The following is a 22,546-nucleotide window of genomic DNA, read 5'->3' as shown; positions in this document are numbered from 1 at the left end:
TGTCTCCACATGTCCATTTAACATTGTATGCCATATCGCTGTGTCAGCACAGTTATAATATCCACATGCAATTGCCCATGAAATTGGGCCCTCCTCACAGCACAAAATGATTACATAGCAGAACCCACAGAGAGTTGTTACTGCTATGGAGGTGCTTAGGCTAGTGTACCAGATATGGCCCCCTATAATGGACTGCATTTACTCTGCACTGCTCCTAGAAGTGGGGTCTTTTTTCACAAGAGACGTGAGGTGTTGTGATACATTGTAGAGAATTGAGGACTAGCTCAGTCCTGTTGCTGCCACCTTATAGAACATATAACAAAGGTGAATAGAGTAGAGCATGTTGTACTCAAAACTAGTACAATGAAGATGATTAAATAGGGAAGTGAACAGTAAAGGATATAGTAATAGTAAATAGGATATAATAATAGTGATCAGTGAATAGGACATAGGATTAGAGAATAGTGAAGAATATATAATTATAGTGAGTAGTGAAGAAGTGGTGAACAGTTAAAGAGATAAAATGAGTAGTGAATTGTTAGTTAATAATGAAGAGAAAATAATATTAGTAAAGTAAATAACAGTGAAGAGGATACAATATTAGCGAGTGGTGAATTTATAATAATAGTAGTGAAAAGGATATAGTGAATAGTGAAGAGGATAAAATATGAGTGAGTAGTGATGAAGATTAAATAATAATAGTAAAGAGGATGTAATGAGTGGACATTAAAAAATATAATAGTGAACAAATATAATAATAGTGGAGGATTAAATATTAGTGAGTAGAGAAAAGGATATAATATCAGTGAAAAATGAAGAAAATATAATATAATAGTAGTGAGTGGTGAAGGGGATATATTATAGTAGTGAGTAGTGAGGAGATATATAGTAGTGATCAGTGAAGAAGATATAATAGTAGTGAGTATTGAAACTGATATAATAATAAAGTAGTGACAAATATATTAATGAAGAGTGTACAGGGTATAATATTAATTAGTGAAGGGAATATACGAAAATGGTGTAATGATAGTGAATAGCGAAGAGGATATATTAGTGAACACTGAAAAAGAAATTACAATAGTAAATAATGAAGAGGATGTTTAATAGTGCTGAAAATATAATTGTGAAGAGATACTATTAGTGAACTGTGAAGAAGGTATAAAACTAGTAGTGAAGAGAAAATAACATTAGTGATAGTATATAATATTGAACAGTGAAAAATATATATATATAATATTAGTGAGTGGTGAAGAGAATACAGTATATTAGTTAAAGTAGGGATAAAATATTAGTGAGAAGTAAAGAGGATATTTAATATTAGTGAAAGTAAAGATATAATAGTAAGTAATTAAGAGGACATAGATTATTAGAGTATAGTGAAGAAGATATAGTATTAATGAGTAGTGAAGAGGATATAACATTAGTGACAGTGAATTAGATATATTATTGAACAGTGAAGAGGCTATATCATTTTTTCCAGTAGTGAAGAGGATATAAATTAGTGAGTAGTGATGCAGATTAAATAATACAGTATTAAGGGTATGTTATATTAGTGAGTAGCGAAGATGAGATGAGATGATATAATATTAGTGGATAGTGACGGTGATATAATTTTAGTGAGAAGATGATATAATATTAGTGAATAGTGAAGGGGATATAGTATCAATGAGTAGTGAAAAAAATATAATAGTGAAGGGTGAAGAGAATATAATATTAGTGAAAGTGAACAGGATATAACATGAGTGAATAGTGATGAAGATTAAAATAATAGTAGAGAAGAGGTTATACTGGTGACTAGTGAAGATGATATAAAATTAGTGATAGTGAATAGTAGGCACAGTATTATTACTCAGTGAACAGGATTAATAATATTAGTGGGAAATGAAGAAGATATGAACAGTGAAAGGGATATAATAGTGAATGGTGAAGAGAATATTAGTGAAAGTGAAGAGTGATAATATAATATGAGTGAGTAGTGATGGAGATTAAATAATAGTTGAGGATATGATATTAAATAATAGATTAAATAATAGTTGGGGATATGATATAATATGAGTGATAGTGATAGTAGGTACAGTATTATTGAGCAGTGAACAGGATTAATAATATTAGCGGGAAGTGAAGAGGATATAATATTAGTGAACAGTGAGGAGTAGTGTAACATATGTGCATAAATAGATAACAGTTATGAACAGACAGAATATCAGGGTCTTTTCATAGTAAATATTGAAGGGAATAGTGAAGATGAGTTTCTTGTAATGAACTGTGAATGTACTGATAGTATCTCGGAGCAGAGTGACAAGGCCTGACTTCTCCGTCATAATCATATAATGAATCAGTTGTGCTATAATCATGTCTGGGGATAGTGATGGAGGTTACTTCCGCCAGGGGCTTATCCTGCCTCTCTGAGGTTATTGCAGCAGAGAAATGATGCTTGGGCCTTGCCATTAATTTAGTGAGATGTTCTCCAAACAGATGCTGCAAAACGAAGCCAGTGGCCCTTCTCTCTGCACAATGATCACAACTGTCACATCGGAGATAATGATCCATGTTTATAGGAGAATTTCCACTGCAAACAAAACGTTCCAACCCTCTGGCAAAACTGTGGTTAACGTAGAGCGGCTCTGCCAGAATCCATGCTACAAAAGCTGTAGGAGAAGAGGATCTGATGTGTTAATGGAGGATGAAGATGCAGCGTGGGAGGGAAGCAGCCAGAACCTCTAAGCCCATGGCAGCTGCAGCGCTTCTTCTCCTGGAGAGTAAAAGGTTATTGCAGCTGTGAGCAGGATTTGTAGTCACATGTGGGCAGAGCGCAAGATGAATGCAGCGCAGATGATGACCTAATTGGCAATGTGCAGGTTAATGCAGCGCAGCCATGGCCTGCTTCTGTACAAGCAATGGGTTAATGGCTGGATGGAAGGAGACACGCTTAGGGGGTCCAGGGATGGCCTGTGTCTGGGATTAGATTCATTCAATGCAGAATACACTTCTAGCCTTACGGTATGGAACAGGTTATTGCAAAGGCTAAAGGACTAACGTGGTCACATCCATCAATATGACCGCAAGCCACGGACGGCGCGCGGTGAGAGTGAACGTGTAAAGTGATGAATAGCACCACTACGGAGACCATCATCCTCCGCATCACCCAGAATACAGGCTGCAGGGCCGAATGCAGCAGAATCAGGCACCAGAGCAATGAATACAAACAGGAGAAACTTGTCCCCATCGCCCCCTTGTCTGTTCTCTCCACTGGAACCATTTCTATGGTTACCACTCACCCATCTCCAGGTCTGGCTCACATCCTTTGAAATGCTCCTCTCGCCTCCTCCTCCACCTCCTCCCTCCTGCATCTCTGAGGGGATTTAATCACGACCAAAACTCCCCCCTTTTTGGCTCCAGAGAAAATAAAAAGAAAATTCAGTAAAAAAAAAAAAATTATAATAAAAAAAAAAAAAATACTCAGTCTTAAGAATGAATGTGGATGAACAAAATATTGCGTCTTGTCCTTAATTCTTCGGAGTCAGAAGAAATAATGCTGCAGATGAGGAGGCACAAATCTCTTCTTAGCAGCTGCAGGGCCCATGGCGGGGAGATGCAGATACCCTGGCCATCGCTGAGCTCTGCACCCGTCTAGAGGTGGATGGACTCAGGGTAAGAAGATGTCCCATGCGTTGCATCCTGGAGCTGCCAGTGACCAGGCTAACAAGGCGAAGAAATGTCTCACTTGTGGTGGATGGGTCTGTTCTCCTGCTGCCCTGCAAGCTGCAGGCGATACTCCCCCTCCCCACTCTGGACTCACAGTCACTGTGTGTATATGTGCTGCTTCCAGCCCACCCCCCTGGCAGCTCTGTTTTCCGAGTGAAATAATTTCTCCTTTGTGATGTAATTATGGTTTCTAGTCACACAGCAGTGCAGGGAACCTCTCACAGTTCGCCTTCCCCTCCATCCTTCTCTCTGCCACTGTCCTCTTGTTTTTCTCTCAGAGCCATTTGTCTGTGCAGCTGCACTAGGATTCCATCTTGTTGGAGAAGCACATCGTTCCCAACCCCGTACTCCCCCCACCACCACCACCACCACCACCAAGATTTGCTTAGTACAAAATGAATAGAAGATGCTTGCCGCTACCTGCCTCCCCACCACAGTAGATGTAATCTTCCAATCTCCTCCTCAAAAAGTCCCTTCCAGTCCTGACAGGGAGGTCTGATGGCTGTCTTTTTTATCCGCAGGATACCCCCGGTATCTTTCAGAATAGGCCCCGGGGACTATAAAACGACACCTTACCCTCAGATGTGCCAAGGTTTTGTTTTTTTTGCCTCTTTCTGTGCACTTCGGTGAACAAATTAAATCCAATTATCTAATTAGCCTTCTCCGGTAGGCATAATTCTGATTGGTTGTCATGTTATGATTCATGAAGATGAGGTGCAGAAATGGGCTGTGAGAGAAAAAGGGATCGAATACCTCTCTGTGGTACAGACCTTGTTCCTCCTACCGGGGAGGCGGGGGCTGATGCAAGAGATGACATGTTTAGTGGGAGATCTATACATGGAAAGAGAGGGAGAAGACAGGGGAAAACGGTGGGCATGGAATATGCTGGTGATGATGCAAAGCCGTAGAATGGTTAACTCAAAAAGGTGCAAACCTGAAATAGCAGCCATGGAAAGTGGGGTGTTCGAGAAAAAAAGATCAAAATTCTCCTCAAAATAAACCATATAGACATAAGCATCAAGGACAGAAGGTATACTCCAAATTAGGTCCAAAATACAGAAGTGAGCAGTAGCCTTGATTCTTCTTGAAGTCTTCAGGGGGTTTACCCATCCAGGTATTACTGGTGTCTCTTACACCCCATGAAAGCTAGGACTCATCTCCATGTTGTGACATTCCCATACTGGCCCATTAAAAGTGCCATCCGGACCTGAGCCCTTCGGTATCTCTCTCTGCTCTGCAATGGGTTTGTCTTCTCAGACTTTTGTTGTGGCATCATCAGCAACCGCTGTGCATAAAAGCTGCTTTCGACTTTCTTATCGATAGGCTCACTCTTTGATGAGAGGTGCATAAAAATCTCATTACATTTGCATGTACATCCAAATCTTTACATCTATTGCATTCCAAAACATTTATGTGTATTCCCAGCAGTAATAGGCTCCTTCACCGATGGAGCATCAGGGTGCTCCTTCCTTATCATGCTGCTGGTGCGTCTGCCCAACAGCTGGATTTCTTTGGATTTAGCCCTGTGGCTGCTTCTCTTCCCTAAGTTCCCCCCAGGACCTCATAAACATTTTGAAAATTATCTTTGCATTATTCTTTCTTCTTCATGGGCATCCAATTCAATTTTCCCTTTAGCTGTAGGCTTCATTTCTTCTTACTGTTCCTAGCCCTTCTCCATTCTTGCCCTATCCCAGTAGCTAGAATTAGCCACAGTTAGACCTCTTCTTCAGAATGTCCCCTTTAGGTTAAGGAAGCCTCATGATTTCCCTTATCCCAGATCAAGCATTGGATCTCATCTCTGGGGGAACATTATCGGGGTTACTGAATTTGCCTGGAATAGTGAAGGATTTCAGGTTCTCATCGAGCTCCCTCACTCTTTAGTAAGCATCTGATTATTGGTCATCTGCAGGGGAGGACTGGCCATAAACCCTACAGGGAAATTTCCTGGAGGGCCGATGCCCAGGGGGCTGCCGAGCCCTCCTCATGGCCGCCAGTCTGATCTGCTGCTATCAGCCTCAATTAATGCTAGGAGCATCTGGTACTTATGCACCTGGCTGGCGGCATGTCCCTTTCTGCGTTCAAAAGTATTGCCATCCTCAGGACTGTGATATAGTTAAATACTGTATCTGTAACTGCATTTTGTGCTGCATTGTGGTATTTAGTTCTGCTGGGGCGTTATTATGTTCTGTACTAAGGTATTTATGACCCTGGCTTCTGTCACTTTAGACCAGGGGTGGGGAACCTCCGGCCCGAGGGCCGTATGCGGCCCACGGTATCATTTCATGTGGCCCCCGGCCCCCTGCCAGAACATAATGTGAAAATGCTTATGACCCCTTCCATTATGGAAGCGGTCATTAGCATACGGGAGGCACAGGAAGGTGAGAACAGCACTGCACTGGCTGTCCTCACCTTCCCTGGTCTTCTTTCAGCCCCACACTGTGTCCTGACACATCCAGCGTCAGGACGCAGTGCACGTAGACGTGCACTATGACCTGACGCTGTGCGGTGTGAGGTGACAATATAGTGCGGCAGGAAGAAGAACAGGGAGGGTAAGTGAATCTGCCAAGAGGCAGCGCCGTACGGAGCTGGAGAGGTAAGTTTATTTGTTTATCTTAAATACAGTATCTGATCTGATGTCTGATTGGGGCTGATCTGAGGCTAAAGGAGGGTGGGGAGGGTCTGATGGGGGTCTGATCTGAGGCTTGGGAGGGTCTGATCTGAGGCTGGGGGTGTCTGATCTGAGGCTGGGGGTTGATAGGGGTCTGATCTGAGACTAGGGGGGCTGATGGGGGCTGATCTGAGGCTGGGGAGGGTCTGATGGGGGCTGATCTGAGGCTAGGGAGGGTATTATGAAGGTCTGATCTGAGGCTGGGGGGTCTTATAGGGGCTGATCTGACCCTGGGGGGTCTGATGGGGGCTGATCTGAGGCTGGGCGTCTGATCCGGGTCTGGTCTGAGGCTGGGGGTCTGATGGGAGTCTGATCTGAAGCTAGGAAATGTCTGATTGGGGTCTAATCTGAGGCTTAGAGGTCTGATGGGAGTCTGATCTGAGGCTGATGTAGGCCTGGGGGGTCTGATAGGAGGCTGATTTCAGGCTGATGGAGGTGGGGGCAGATATTTTGCTGAGAAAGGGACAAAGGCAGGGACAGTTGCGAAGAAAGAGGCAGGGAGAGTGAAAGCTGGGTGAACCCCTCTCTGGACCCCCTGGGTTTAGCTTCCTGCCATTAATGTCAAATAAGTAACATTCTGAACTTAAAAATTAGACTGCTATGTGTGGTCAATATGGCGCCTGTATTGTATGTAATATACTGTATATATATAGTGCAGGCGCTATTTTGTGCTGCAAAAATACAGCCCTCTAGATTATTTTAATTGAAGTGCAATTTCTGTAACTTATCCCTAAGTCAATTATATGTTTGACCAAATACAGCAGTAAAAAATTTTTATTGAGAATTTTGTATGGCCCCCGAATGATGTTACAAATATCCAAATGGCCCTTGGCAGCAAAATGGTTCCCCACCGCTGCTTTAGACCCTCCTATAACATGGGGCCAATTTTAGATTATTTTTTTTTTTATTACAGAGCCACTTTAAGTTCCCAGTCCGCCCCTGGTTATCTGGTTAAGAAACCCATTTTCATATACCCTATGTAGGAAATTCTGAGTTAAAAGGGTTCCCAGTCCTCAGGACAGGTCATCATTTTCTGATTGGTTCACGCCAGAGGCATAACTAGAAGTGACTGGGCCCCACAGCTAATTTTTGAATGGTGCCCCCACCCCAGCAACTTCTTCGCAACCTCCTCTTCCCTGTGGCTAGTCAAGATGGCTCTCTGAGACGAGGCCCGGCAGCCACTCAGTCCACTTCCTACAGTATCTCTGTATATAATGTCATTTTATAATAGTGCTGAGGGGGCCCTGACAATTAATCTTTTAGTCCTCCTCCTGGGTGGGCCCCTTCTGATTTTGGGCTCCAAAGCAGCTGCTTTCCCTATACCTACACCCCCGGCTGCACCCCTGCCGATCAGCTGTTTGAAGGGTTTGTAGCATTTCACAGGTCACCAAACACAGCGTCATACATTGTATAGCGGCTGTGCTTGGTGTCGCATCTCAATCCCATTCTTTTAAATAAGACTGATCCCCAGAAAGGCCTTGTGACCGATGCAGTGTCTGACTGAAATTCTTTGGGCCCACTAGAGGAAATGATTCTGAGGACCCACCCTCTGTTTATATGCACGTTAAGTAATTTTTGTTGTTTTAAAATTGAGAACTATGAAGTTTAATAGGATGACGGGCAGTTATTGGATCCAAGTTCAGTACCAAATTATCTTCTGCTAGACCCTAGGTGTACTGTATTATAAGGGGCCCATTATTGTCTTAGAGCTGGGGTCCACAGGAGGATCCTCTAGTACTCTGATGTGCCAGTTCAACCCTGGACCAATGCATGTTACGTCACTTGTCAAGGAAGACGCAACAGGGTCAGAGTCATACCTCCACTAATCTGATATTGATGACCTATTCTGAGGATAGGCATCAGATAGCATAGCTCATCGGTATCTGATCAGTGGGAGTCCAACTCCCGGCACCATCGCCAATCAGCTGATCGAAGAGACCTCGGCTCTCCATGGAGCACTGCGACCTCTTCAAAACTTAACAAGCATGGCTCCATCCATTGGATAGCAGCGATGCTTTGTATTGCAGCTCAGCCCCATTCACTTGAATGGGACTGAACTCTGCCTAGCAATGTGATTAATGAACGTGACGTCACTGGCCTAGGTTATGCTGCATGGAGGTGGGCGTTCGTCAGGCAGCTGATCAGCAGTGGGTGCCTGGAGTTGGACCCCCAGTTTTCAGATACTGATGACCTATCCTGAGGATAGGCCATCAGTATAAAACACTCAGAAAGCCCCTTTAATATAAGGAGAGAGTGGAGAGAAATTTTACAGGTCCTTTCCTGCTTTTCTACCACCAAACCCATTGATTTGAAAGGACTCTGTGTGATACTTTATTTCCTCAGTGGTGGCGCGTGAAAAAAATCTCAGCAGTTACTCGCAGATTCCCCTACAAATTACAGCTAATCAGTGGGTATCCCAGCAAAGGAACACGTTGTGATAAGCTTATTGTCAAGGGACAATTTGGAGAACCTTTTAATGTGATTCCTTTACTCATGCCTTTATATGTCACTGCTGATTTTACAATCTCGGCATGACTAATACATTGCATCTGTAAATTCTAAAACTTCTTCTTAAAGAAATGTCTAGGTGTCTAGGTGCTTAGAATCCTGTGAATAGATAGAACATCGGTACTGTGGTACTTTGTCAAACAAATTATGATAGAAGTTATGAAGATAGAGGTCCTCTGGCAACACATTAAAATGAAGTTAAATCTAGTATTAAAGATCTGAGGAGAACCAGGCCCGCATGGTCTTACTGGTCAGTTTCATAAGAAGTTTTCCCCATTCTTAAAGGAGTTTTCCATGATTTTTGGCCCAGAGCAGGGGGCTGTCCAAAATAAAGGAACAACACTTTACTCGGCTTTTATTTGTGCTGTGCTCACTCTGATCTTTGCTGGATCATGACATCCATCTTTCATGTGACCACTGCAACCAATCACTGGCTTCAGCAGTCATGTGTCTTTCATGTAAATGTGACCACTGAGGCTACTGACTGGCAGCAGTGATCGTCAAAAATGATAGACGAGACGTTATTACTGCCAAACTAGGAGGGACAGGATCGTCTGGGACTGGAGCCCAGGGCTTGAGAGACTAAAGTTATAATAGGAGAATAAGGGGGTTTTCCTTTATTTTAGATAGTCCCCTGCTCTGGGCCAAGAATTTATAAATCTTGGAAAACCCCTTTCATTCCCAACTGGGACTGTTTATTTCAAGTGTGTCAGGTTCCTCATGGTCAGGAAAATGCTGAAACCACATATCTTCTTAATCTCAAAGCCTGGACAAGAATTACTGCACTGTCCTATTTCACAGCTCAATGCTGACTTCCAACTACATGCTAAAATTTTATCTGGTCGGTTGCATACATTTATCCCCAGGCAGGTTTATGCTGATCAGTCTGGGTTTGTCTTGCCCATTACCCAGACGAACTGGATAATGAATGTTGAACCATAAATCTCGTGGCAGCAGTAGAACAGACGAATACCAAACTGCTTGCTTTTGATTCCCAGTATATGATGTTGCTCTTACAAAGATTTAGGGGGACAGGTACATTTTTTTTTTTTAACTCAGATGGTATTAATTATGGGCAATCTGAAATCTGTTCACAGGTTTTCAGTGGGGAAAGCTAATCATTATAATGTACCCTTATCACTTATGTCTCCTTGATGACTCTACCAGAAAAGTTGTGCCTCTCCACCTAATTACCATATTTTTTCACCCTATAAGACGCACCTGTCCATAAGACACACCTAGGAAAATAGACCAATTAGACCCCCAATGTTAATCAGACCTCAGCTTAGAGCCCCAATTAGACCCCCGATGTTAATACTCAGATCAGACCACCAATGTTAATTAGACCCCCAAACAGACCTCAGATAAAATTACTTATAGACCTCAGTTTAGGCCCCCAATCAGACTTCAGATTAAACCCAATGCTAATTAGACCTCAGCTCAGACCGCAAATCAGACCCCAGATCAGACCCAAAGTATTAATTAGACCACAGCTCAGACCCACAATTAGACCTCAGATCATGCCCTCAATGTTAATCAGGCCCTCAAACAGACCTGAGATCAGAATTCCAATGTTAATCAGACCTCAGATCAAAAAAAATATATCAACTCACCTTTCCTGCGCCAGACTGCGCCGCCGCTCTTGAGATCCAGCGCTCTTCCTGTGGTGAGTACAGAGCCAGCACAAGGAGCGCTGCATTCAGTGCTCCCTGGTCCTGCTGTATTAATGAGCGCTTCCATAATGGAAGGGCTCATTAGTATTCACGCTATAAGACGCACTGACACCCCCCCCCACACACTTTTGGGGGGGGGAAGTGCGTCTTATAGGGTGAAAATACAGTATGTACACATTTGGCATCAGTGGACTCCAATTCATTTTTTTTGAATCTGGGATTTTCAAGGAAACATAGTTAAACCCATCAGTTTTAACCCATTATGTTATAGTATCAATCCAAGGGAGGGCAGAAACTATGAAGTTTGTCTCTATTCCAAATCTGCCACAGAGAAAAAATTCCTGGATCAATGACCCATCTCCAGAAATCTAGTAGAGATATATGATATTATAAGAGACATCTATCAAATCAGATACATTTGTTTTGTGGTTTTAAAAAGTCGCAAGTAATGACAGCTGTGCTGTTTTCTGCGACATTTGGTCTATTTTTGCGACATTCTGTGTTCCTCAACACTTTTCTATGTGGTCTATGTTTAAGAGCTAAAAGTAAGATTAGACCTGAATTATGGCACATTATGGCACCCCTGGTCTACTTTTACACTTATAGGTGTAAACCACATGGCACTCACGCCAAATATATTATTAAGGCGCACCATTTAAAAAATTTGGTTCAGACACACAAGGCAAAAACAGACGTAAAACTGATACAAAAAGAAACACAAATGATAAATGTTATCCCATGATAAAATGTAAAAAAATAAAAATAAATCTGACATAATGTAATCTACGACAATCTCTTTCTAACAAAGCTAGAGCCAGCCTTTTGACCTGATTGTTCAAACCACCTTTCCATTGCACCGATCCCCAAAAAGCAATGACCTAATGGAGTACACCATGACACACAACTCATCAGGACCACTACCACTCCCATACTCTGCACTCTTCAGGTGGTTGCTGCATATGCAGCAGAAGAACAACTGAAATTGTTGAGCACCTGAGGAGGGAGTACAAGGATTCAGGTGAGTGTAACACACGTCTATGGCTAATAGACCTCACAGCACTAGTTAGGGTATTTTTGGCTCCCGGCCACTCTTTCCTAAAAGTTGGCAGCTTGTATTGCAGTTGTATACAGTTATGAATTGCAGACATTGTAAAAGAAATTGGATTTGCGTGATCTTCCAGCTGGATTGATATGTGGGAAATTGACATGTAAGTGCACTACTGCTAACATTTTTGCCTCCATCTTTTGTGGAAGTGTTCTACATCTGTTGTTAAAATAAAGACTTTCAGGTAACCTTGTTCTACTGCACTCTTGTCACCTGTCTGCTATTTCACACCTCACCATCAAGGAAACCACACCTTAAATCTGCCGGCCCCCACATCACTATGCCAGCCCTGGGAGTGAGGGAGGAGGACCCATATTATCCTATTTGCAGCAAGCCCCCGAGGAGGTGTTGTGTCACTGTGTACTCCTTCAGGCTATTGCTCCCTGGTGATCAGTGCAGTGGAAAGTGTGACACAGTGAAGGAAATGGTCTGGGAAAACAGGTATTTTCCTCCCAGCGTGTGCTGCTGGGCTGATTTGCCTGGCTGTCCTTAAAAAGGGAGCTGGGCTCAGCAGCAGAATTTCTGTGTTGGGATTTGAGGTTTGGTGCAGGTTGGAGGGCTGAGATCCATGGGCTGAGGAAACAGGCCCCCTAAAGCCTGCCGTGGACTGCTAGAGGCAGAACTGACATCAAGGTGACTTGTCTTATATGAACTTTCCAATTTGTGTGAAGTAACACCAAGATGTACTTTCCATTGTGTGTGAAGTAAACACCAAGACTGCAAATTCACGCATTGTTTTGCGCATTTGCCTCAAGTGTTAAAAAACACAGAAGTTTTGCATTAAGAACTTGCCTTTTGCCTCTGCACTGCGTCCGCTTACCCTATCTACCAGAGCAAAGCCCCACAATTTGTGGAGGATGCGTGCAAACGCAGTGAGGCAGGCGTGATCGCCAGTATTGATGTTTTTCATTTTTGCTACGTGCACGGTTGTATGTCTTGCATTAAACCTGCTAAATTTCAACCCGTGACCTTCGACAAAATGGAGGCCATAATGAAGGCTCTTGTGGAGGCTAACCAGCAGCAGCAAGAAAAGAAACTGCAACAACGGGAGGCTAACAGGCAGCATCAAGAAACAAACCAGCTGCTGTTACAACATGTGATGGCTATACAGACGGCAGGAACATCCCAAAGCGTCCATGATGTCCGGAAAGCGGTCCGTGCGGCGATACCCAAGATGACACCCTTAGATGATGTCGAAACCTACCTGGCGATGTACGAGAAGGTGGCCACACGGGTGAAACTACCCCGAGACCAGTGGGCTGAGGTTATCGCTCCATTCCTGGCATCCGATTCTCAGTGGGTGTATTTCGACTTGCCAGATGATCAAGTGGCCAACTACCAGAAAGTAAAGGGTTAGATTCTGCCAAGACTGGGGGTGAATGTGTTGGTTCGGGCCCAGCGGGTACATCAGTGGGGGTTTAACCCGGCTGAGCCCATGAGACCCCAGTATTATGACTTATTTCACCTCTTGCGAAAGTGGATACAGCCTGATGTGCTGAGTCCCACGGCTATACTGGATCGACTATTAGCTGATATGTTCTGGAGGGCTTTGCCACCCCCTCTCCAGCACTGGATCGGCCAGGTGTCTCCTGGCAATGCCCTGGAGATGGAGGACCTGGTGGAACGTTATGAGGCTACTAAGAATCTACAGGGGGGTTCTTTTGGGAGGGGGTATTGAATCCCCGGAAATCTCCAGCCCATGCCCGGAGATTTAAGCCAATAAAAATCACCTGGGATGTACCCACTATGGGCCTGGCTCCGTTAGTCTGCTGGCAGTGTCAGGAGCCTGGTCATGTAAGGGCTGACTGTCCTCATCGGGTTGAGCCCATGGACACTAATTGTGGTTATCGTCAGTCGCTTTATGCCAGAAAACTATGTGCAACAGGTACCCCTGAATCTCTAGACCACATGTGCCAGGTGGAAGTGGGAGACACTCAAGTGGAAGTGCTGCTGGACTCAGGGAGCCTGGTGACCCTAGTAAGGGCTACCCTAGTGTGGTCCACTGAGTATACTGGCCAGAAAGTCGGGTGATGTGCATCCATGGAGACTTAAAAGACTATCCCACCATGCTGGTGTCTTTAACCACGGTAGCCGGCAGGTGGACCCACAAGGTGGCAGTCGCCACAAATCTACTCTATAAACTCATAATAGGGAGAGACTTTCCGGGCTTCCCGGCCCTATGGCCGGTTGTGAGAGTTATGATACCCGTGAGTCAGGGGTAAACCCAGAAAATTGGCCTTGTTCAGGAGGAAGGCCAGAACCCTAGGAACCTGAGGACGAAGGGCTAGCAGTAGGGGTGACCGCCACTTAGGTGGAAGAGGGGGAGACAACCCCGCTGAGTGTAATTGTGGGAGATGTGGAGGACTTGCCACCGGGTCCTGAGTTGGCAGACCTCAACGTCTCCGGGGAAAATTTTGGTACAGCACAACACCGGGACCCAACCCTATCCCGAGCCTAGGAGAATGAGGTAATAATTGATGGTGAACCACAACAACCTGGGGCCAAGTCGATATTTCCCCATTTTGTGGTTCATAAGAATATGCTGTATCGGGTAAGCCAGCTGCGGAGTGAACATATTGAACAGTTGGTGGTGCCCCAGGCTTATCGCAAAACTCGTGTTAGCCCACCAACATGTTCTCGGGGGTCATCTGGGAATGCAGAAAACACAGGACAACAGTTTTAATGGCCCAGTGTGTTTAAAGAGGTCGATGAGTTTTGCAAGTATTGCCCGACCTGCCAAACAACTAGCCCCCAGCACCTTTCCGCAGTCCCTTAGTACCTCTCCCGATCATCGAGGTACCGTTTGAGTGAATCGCTATGGACCTCATAGGTCCAGTACCTAAGTCCGCTAGAGGACACCAACATATCTTGGTCGTCCTAGATTATGCCACTCGGTATCCGGAGGCGGTGCCCCTGCGACATACATCGGCCAAACTTATAGCTAAAGAGTTAATGGAGATGTTTTTCATAGTGGGGCTAGCTACCTAAAGAGGTTCTGACTGACTAGGGGACCCCTTTTATGTCTAAGGTCATGAGGGAACTCTGTAAGTTGCTGCACATCAAACCGCTACATCAAACTGACGGCCTGGTAGAAAGGTTTAACCAAACATTAAAAAACATGTTAAAAAGAGTGGTGTCTAACAATGGGAAGGACTGGGACCTCCTTCTGCTCTATCTTATGTTCACAGTGCGAGAGGTGCCCCAGGCCTCTACTGGGTTCTCGCCCTTCGAACTGCTATATGGCAGACATCCGCGTGGTCTGTTGGACATAGCCAAAGAGGCGTGGGCGCAACAACCCACCCCATATAAAAGTATTATTGAATACGTCACCCAGATGCAGGAACGTATGGAAACCGTGGTTGTAAGAGAGCATATGAAGGCAGCTCAGCGAACTCAAAGTCGGGTCTATAACGGGCAGGCCCGGGTCCGGATCTTTATCCCGGGAGATCGGGTTTTGGTTCTGGTACCGACCCTGGACAGTAAGTTCGTGGCTAGGTGGCAGGGACCCTACGAAGTAATTGAAAAAGTTGGAAAGGTAAACTACAAGGTACACCAGCCAGGGCTGCAAAAGCCGGAGCAGGTGTACTATGTGAATTTACTCAAACCTTGGAAAGAAAGGGAGACCGGTACTGACGACAGCCCACGGCCGAGTTATCTAGGGAAAGAGGTTCCGTCCCCTCGGTCTGATGCAAGGAAAGTGGTTGCCACAGTGAAGATTGCTGACAGCGTCTCCTCTAAACAGACTCAGGAGGCCAGGGAGTTCGTCAGCAGGAACACTGATGTGTTCTCAGACACCCCCGGACGCACTTCCACAATTCAGTATGACATTGTCACTGAGCCTGAGGCAAAAGTCCGGTTAAAACAAACTGAGAGAGATCGCCTGTCTGAGAGAGATGTCCATTGGTGCCTCTTCCAGAGTACTGCACAGATTAGAAAACTAAAATTAAAGGGAAGGGGCAGTAACGTATATTAAAACTTAACTTTTAAGTACAACTAGAGTGTGGGCCCCTACATAGACAAACAAACAATAAGACCTCAACAGAAGCCCAATGTGCTGGCCAAGAGCCGACTACAATACCCAGGCAAGACTTACATAAAGGTTCCACTAACAGAACAAATAACCACAACTAACTACCATAGACAGAATCTTACTTTAGACCGGTAAAAAAAAAAGGCTAGGTCTTACCGGTCCAGTTGAATTTCATCATATGGATGTAGGACAGGCAGGTACCGATTCGGTGCGGACTGTAGGATTTCTACGCTCGAGGGTACTTGCTGTCACATAAAGATTCTTGATGTAAAGACGGGGTAAGGGATCTAATACTATCCCTGAAGTGCCCTACTTGGACTAGTATTCCCTAATGACCTAATACAGAGTCATCGCCCCGAAAGGGGCGGCCCCGTCCGGAACCTTTCCCTATTCAAAAGGCCCTAGAATGCCCTATTATGTTTAGATGTAGAGGGCTTCAAGAGACAATAACCGGATGACCTAGTGTTCGCCTTAAGGTGGTGTCCTATCTTCAAGGGATCACCTGGTCAAGAAACTGTGTCCCAAAGCATTTCATCAATTTAAGAGTCAGCCCTACGAATCGTCAGGGAACACGGGGCTGAGGCTAACAGACTGATGTGGAGAGGTGCTTATGGCAGGGCTCAAAGGTATCCTAATTGAAATGTAAAAAAAAAGGGAACCAATCAGGATCCAAAATACTAAATTTCAAAAATGACTACATCAATAGGGAATTAAACTTACTTACTATAGTGTTCTGGAGACGTGTGTATGGCTGGGCTCCTGTGTTCCAGTGTCCCCACTCGCTTGGTAAGTCTGGCGGAAGGGGCATAACCAACCGCGTGTGTTTGAAGCGCTATGGGGCCAGCCATAGATAGATAGCGTGCATAGATAACCCCGCCCACTGGAGCATGCACATGGGAAAGTAAACACAGCCGGAGGGGACGTAAAACATGACAGATTCAGACAGTAAGGTACCGCATGTTTATGGCAATAAGACTTTACTGCTATGAAAAGGGAATATTGCTTCAGTGCCCACCATACTTTGAGATGGACTGGCCATAAGGATCTAAGATCTGCACCCTGCAACAGGGAACTACAGAAAGAGTTAATGAGAACATATCTCCATGTCTGTGGTTATTTGGGGAGAGAGATTGCAAAGTTGATTTAGAGAGTGACAGGGAGTACTACTACTACCATCATTGCTATCTATACACAGCTATTGGGAAAAGACTACACTGTAATATACTTTGAAACTGTCCATATTGCTGCTAATGTCTATCAGTAAAGAGAGACATTATTTATTACAACCAAACAGGCCTGATCATTGACTCTATCAGCCTTTCGCCGGCCCTGCATCTGCCCTCCGGCCTGTCCCATCACTACAAACATCAAAAGAACCCCAGCCACCATCAGGCAGGAGCCCGAATATCCGAGTGTGCCCTGGGGGAAGAAAGGCTTTGCCCTCCTTTCTCTGCATGCACGAAAAAAAGGGAGAGGGTTTAGCAACTGTGAAGGATAACAACCACCCTCATCCTGCTACCCTATTATATGTTCTGCCCCAACCTCTCAGCTGTTATGGGGTAGTAGAAGCTGCTGAGCAAGGTGGATGGAACAGCAGAGGTTGTAGGGAGTGGTGGATGAACAGGAAAGAAATAAATAACAAAGGTAGTGGTTTTTGCAGGGGATGAATGATTTAGCAGACGATGTAGGGTAGTCAAAGGTGACCAGGGGCTGATGTAATATAGGTTATAGGATTGTGGTACCTGGGCAAGAAACTGCAGATGTTTTCGAGTGTTGTCGCTGAGCAGGGGAGGATGGAAAATCTGATTTTCTTTGTTAGTGACAGGTAGCTGAGCAGGGGATGATGAAACAGCAGAGGTTATGAGGTAGCAGCATTTAATCAAGGAAGGGTGGAACAGAAGAGGTTGTATGGTAGCACTAGCTGAGCTGGAGGGTAGATCGAACAGCAAAGGTTGCAGAATAGTGGTAACTGAACTGGGAGAAAAAAAATGGTAGAGGATGAAAGATAGCAGTAGCTGAGCAGAAGAGGAGGAAACTGCAAAGGTCACAGGCTAATGGAAGCTGAGCATCAGGAAGACATCGTCAAAAAGACCTACAAAGCAACAAGGGAACTTACCCAATATTAGAAGCAATGGTTCCTAGAACTCAGCTTTTGATGTGTGCCGGGTTCACATCACCGATCCGTCAGAAGAATAGAAAAACCCAAAACGGATCCTGTATTTTAAGCATCCTTTATGCTCAGTTATGCTCATTTTACATCCATTTTAGCCGTTTCAGTCTGAGAGACGTTATTTTTAGAGATAAGCGAAGTATTGGAAAATTCGATTTGCCGAACTTACAAAAATATTTGCTTCAAAAAGAATTACTTTGTCATGAAGCGCATGGGTGCAATGACAGGGAGCGGCAACCACCCTGGTCATTGTACCCCTCAGATGCCGCGTTCATACATGATCGCGGCATTTGATATAAAAACTAGTGAGTACAATAAAAAAAAATATATATATAAATCATACCTGCTCCATTCGTTCACGACTGGCAGGCTGTCACCATCTTGTTTGAAGATGACATTATCACGCCAGCCGGTGTGGTAATGTCATACGTCACCATGCACGAGATTTCGGGTGAGATCTTCAAGCAAGATGGCGGTGGGCTGGCCCTCTGTGAGCAGATGGATCAGGTAAGTATGATTTTTTTTTTTTTTTTTAACTATTTCAGGTTAAATCGATTCACTACCACAAAGCACGAGGAAATTTGGCTTCACGGCCAATCTAATTTATCCTGAAATTCAGATCAAAGTCGACTTCGTGGACTTCGATTCGCTCAACACTAGTTATTTTAGATGGAAAAAGAAGTACTTCATGGAGAACTTTTTCCCATCTAAAACAACGGATCTCAGATGGAATTCTTAGGTAAGAATATTCTTCTGTTCCACTGAGCACAATGGCCCCTGGGGTGCAACCTTTTCATTTTATGTCTTCCAGTTATTGGAAGATAAATTAGCTACAATAAGTGTCTCATTGGCCTTCTCCTTCATAACCACTCGCTCATGAACATTCTTTTCTTAGACTTTCAGAGATGTCTCGCCAGAAGTTGGTACCTCTTATGATAATAAGACGACTGCTGTCTACAATTTTGAAAGTGTCTGCATATTGAGAGACTCCGTTCAAAACTGCAATATGTCCCGATTAGTTATGATTAGATAATAATATGGAAAATAAAAAAAAATGGTTCCTGACCAAACACTCCCTTTACCACAAAAGATGACAAAAAGATGTTGGTCATACATGTGCAGATAGTAATCATTGTTACATACAAACATAAATCAAGTAAACTTATGGACTACTAAAGTCATGGTGCAGATTCCCTTCAAGGCGAAGGTGTTACATGTGATAGTCCATTAAGTGTTGAGAGAATATAGAGGGAGAGCATATTGTAAGTGGATCAAGGACCTCCACAGGTAATTATAGACCAGTTAGTTTAACTTCTGTTGTGGGAAAAATGTTTGAAGCAATCTTAAGGGACTATATACAGGAGTATGTGGCTGTAAATAATATTATAAGTGATAACCAACATGGGTTTACCAAAGACAGAAGTTGTCAGACTGACCTGATTTGTTTTGATGAGGAGGTGAGTAGTAGCCTGGACAGAGGGGCGGCTGTGGATTTAGTGTTTCTGGATTTTGCAAAGGCTTTTGACACTGTCCGTCATAGACGCTTAATAAGTAAAGTAAGGTCTATTGGCTTGGAAAGTATAGTTTGTAATTGGATTGAAAACTGGCCGAAGGACCGTGTCCAGAGAGTTGTGGTCAATGATTCCTATTCAGAAGGGTCCCAGGTTATGAGTGGTGTACCCCAAGGTTCAGTGCTGGCTCCTCTATTATTTAATTTATTTATTAATGATATTGAGGACGGGATTAATAGCACCATATCTATTTTTGCAGATGACACTAAAATGTGTAGAACTGTACGGTCTATGGAAGATGTCCACAAACTACAAGCTGACTTGAACACTCTGAGTGATTGGGCATCAACTTGGCAAATGAGGTTCAATGTGGACAAATGTAAAGTTCTGCATCTTGGTAGTAATGATCTCTGTGCTTCATATGTCCTAGGTGATGTAGCACTGGGAGAGTCACTTATAGAGAAGGATTTGGGTGTCCTTGTAGATCATAGATTGAATAACAGCATACAATGTCAATCAGCTGCTTCTAAAGGCCACCAGGATATTGTCATGCATTAAACGAGGCATGGACTCGCGGGGCAGGGATGTAATATTACCACTTTACAAAGCGCTGGTGCGGCTTCATCTGGAATACGCAGTCCAGTTCTGGGCACCAGGCCATAGAAAGGACGCTCTGCAGCTGGAAAAAGTACAGAGGAGAGCAACTAAACTGATTAGAGGCCTGGAGGGTCTTAGTTATGAAGAAAGATTAAAATAATTAAATTTATTTAGTCTTGAGAAGAGACGTCTAAGGGGGGACATGATCCTGTACAAATATATAAATGGGCCATACAAAAAATACGGCAAAAAGTTGCTCCATGTAAAATGTGCTCAAAAGACAAGGGGGCGCTGCCTCCGACTGGGGAAGAAAAAGTTCAGTCTCCAGAAGCGTCAAAGCTTCTTTACTGTAAGAACGGTGAATCTGTGGAATAGACTTCCTCAGGACGTGGTCACAGCAGGAACAGTGGACAGTTTCAAAAAGGGTTTAGACGAATTCTTAAAAGTAAAAAACATAAATGCTTATCACCACCACTACTATGACCACAAGTGCCTCAACTACCACCACCAACACAACTATACATTTCAGTTATCAGGTCCTTCTCCTTCAACTAAACTTACTTCTCTAGGTAGTGTAAATGCTGACTGTTCTCAGACAACTCATCGACACAAAGACTATCTTGAATATCTTCCATAGCACCTGGGGTGTTGTGTCTTCTTAGGAGAAAAGAAAGCGCTCCACTAGGAGGGGGCAGTGAAGATACAGATGATGGAAATGAAAGGCTTGTCTCAGGCCACAAGGAGGTGGAACAGGAGGAATGTGCTGAACCCTGGTTCAATGGCACAGTGTCAGACTCAGAAGTAACATCAACATCATCCTGCTGTGACTTAGATGATGAGTGAGCCATTGAGTTTCCCATGTCATCTGTTTCATCTGCAATAATAATCCATCACCTACCAGAAGCAAGGGAGAGCTGTGGTCTGCTTCTACTGACTCTATGGCTGGTGCTGATTGTGCTGCTTCCACCTCAGCCACCCACATTCTTACTTGCTGATGATGTTGCTTAGATCTTTAGTTTTCCATTACCCTGCCCACTGCCACCCTGTCGTTTACTAGATATTTTTATCAGCATTTTCTATGCCAGTCTTGATATTCCCTGCAGTGCCGGAGGATGTGCTCTTCATAAATTAGCCGCATACTCCAGCATGCAGTGTTTCAGAAAACTAGCGGCTGTGTTTAAAAACTCACAAACATGGTGATTGGGCCTTTTTTACACCAGAAAACAGGAGCAGAAGAATAATAATAAGTCAGGTGAGGAACACTAGTCTGTGATCAACAAAGGTTATTTTTTTAGGAAACTTTGCGATATGTTTAAAGAAAATGTCAGCTGGACAGTGCAACTATTACACAGAAAAATGTGACTGCCAATACGCTATGAGCACCAGGATTAATATTGTAGTAGATTAATGTCTGTGATTGTGATTTCTTTATTTACATTGATAGCTGGCTTGTGCACATTAAGAAAAAAATGAGAACTATAGCTTTAAATAATGATGTACAGTGCAAACAGAGCCTAACTGGATAGAAATGACTGCAGCACAATGACACACACTATACTACAGTGACCCTGTCCAGTCCTTAACTAAAACCTACCTTTTTTGTGTTTTCTCTCCTTGCCAGATGTCCTGTCACATCCAATGTACAAGCTTAGAAAACACATGGATTTTCATAGTGCCTATGAAACTTGTCAATATTATCCCTCCTGATTAGGATCTAGATGCTACAGGTTGTCCTTGCTCCTTACTCAACATAAGTAGAGGGACCTTAGGATTCAGTACTCAAGACAAACCCTCGTTGTGCCGAATAAATTCCATACAATCTGTCCAAAAATCAAGGATAATGGAGAGGTCCCAAAATATATGCAGAAAAGAACCATCAGCCATAAGTCGTCAAGGGCAGAGAGGAGAGCCAGTTCTGTCCATCTTAAATAATTTACAAGGAGCGTAATAAAATTGATGGAAAAAATTAACTTGGACAAGATGATCTCAAATCAGCGAGAGAGGATGCAGAATTTGAAGAGAAAGATTTAGAGAAAAAATAGTGCGAGAAACAGCAGTCAACTTTACTCTGCAGTACGACAGGTTAACAAGCTGGTCAAATCCAGGCCAATAATAAGGGTGTTGAGGAACGGTTGAGACATATGCATATATATCCATGCATGCCTGCAAACACGTGCGGGCATGTATGGTATATATGTGCATATATTAGACATAGCAGCATGGGACGATGTGCGCAGATGTGCCCAGCATCTGCGCACGTCTGCCCATGGTGATCCCCAGGGGCTCATGCTGGCCCCTGTGGGAAATATGTGTCCCCTGATAATGTAGGGGCTTGTGATGTGCCCCTGATAATGTAGGGGCTTGTGATGTGCCCCTGATAATGTAGGAGCTTGTGATGTGCCCCTGATAATATGTGGCCCCTTATATAATCCCCCTTAGAAGTATGATTAATGTATACATGTGTATGGATGTGCCCCAAGCATCGATACACATGTATATTCATATTATGTCCCCTTGTCATATCCCCATACCATATAAAACCCCCCCCCCCCCCTTACATGGACACAGATGCATCAATG

At 43.9% G+C, this 22,546-nt stretch overlaps 1 protein-coding gene across 3 annotated transcripts in view; it reads right to left on the bottom strand.

The window, feature by feature from the left end:
• Positions 1-22,546, bottom strand: part of LRRC4B (leucine rich repeat containing 4B) — a 171,942-nt gene that overhangs the window by 43,244 nt on the left and 106,152 nt on the right. Inside the window, exon 1 of one of the 3 annotated variants that reach the window (XM_040424034.1) lies at positions 3,279-4,414. The exons of the other annotated variants lie outside the window; for them this stretch is intronic. The gene's annotated coding sequence lies outside the window, so the exon portion shown is untranslated. Of the gene's footprint in view, positions 1-3,278; positions 4,415-22,546 lie in introns of those variants that run through there. 3 annotated transcript variants of the gene reach the window in all.

This window comes from Bufo bufo, chromosome 1 (assembly GCF_905171765.1).
Source record: "Bufo bufo chromosome 1, aBufBuf1.1, whole genome shotgun sequence".
NCBI classification, from domain to species: domain Eukaryota; kingdom Metazoa; phylum Chordata; class Amphibia; order Anura; family Bufonidae; genus Bufo; species Bufo bufo.
Note: the sequence above shows the minus strand (reverse complement) of the source record. Positions and strands in the feature narration are given on the sequence as shown.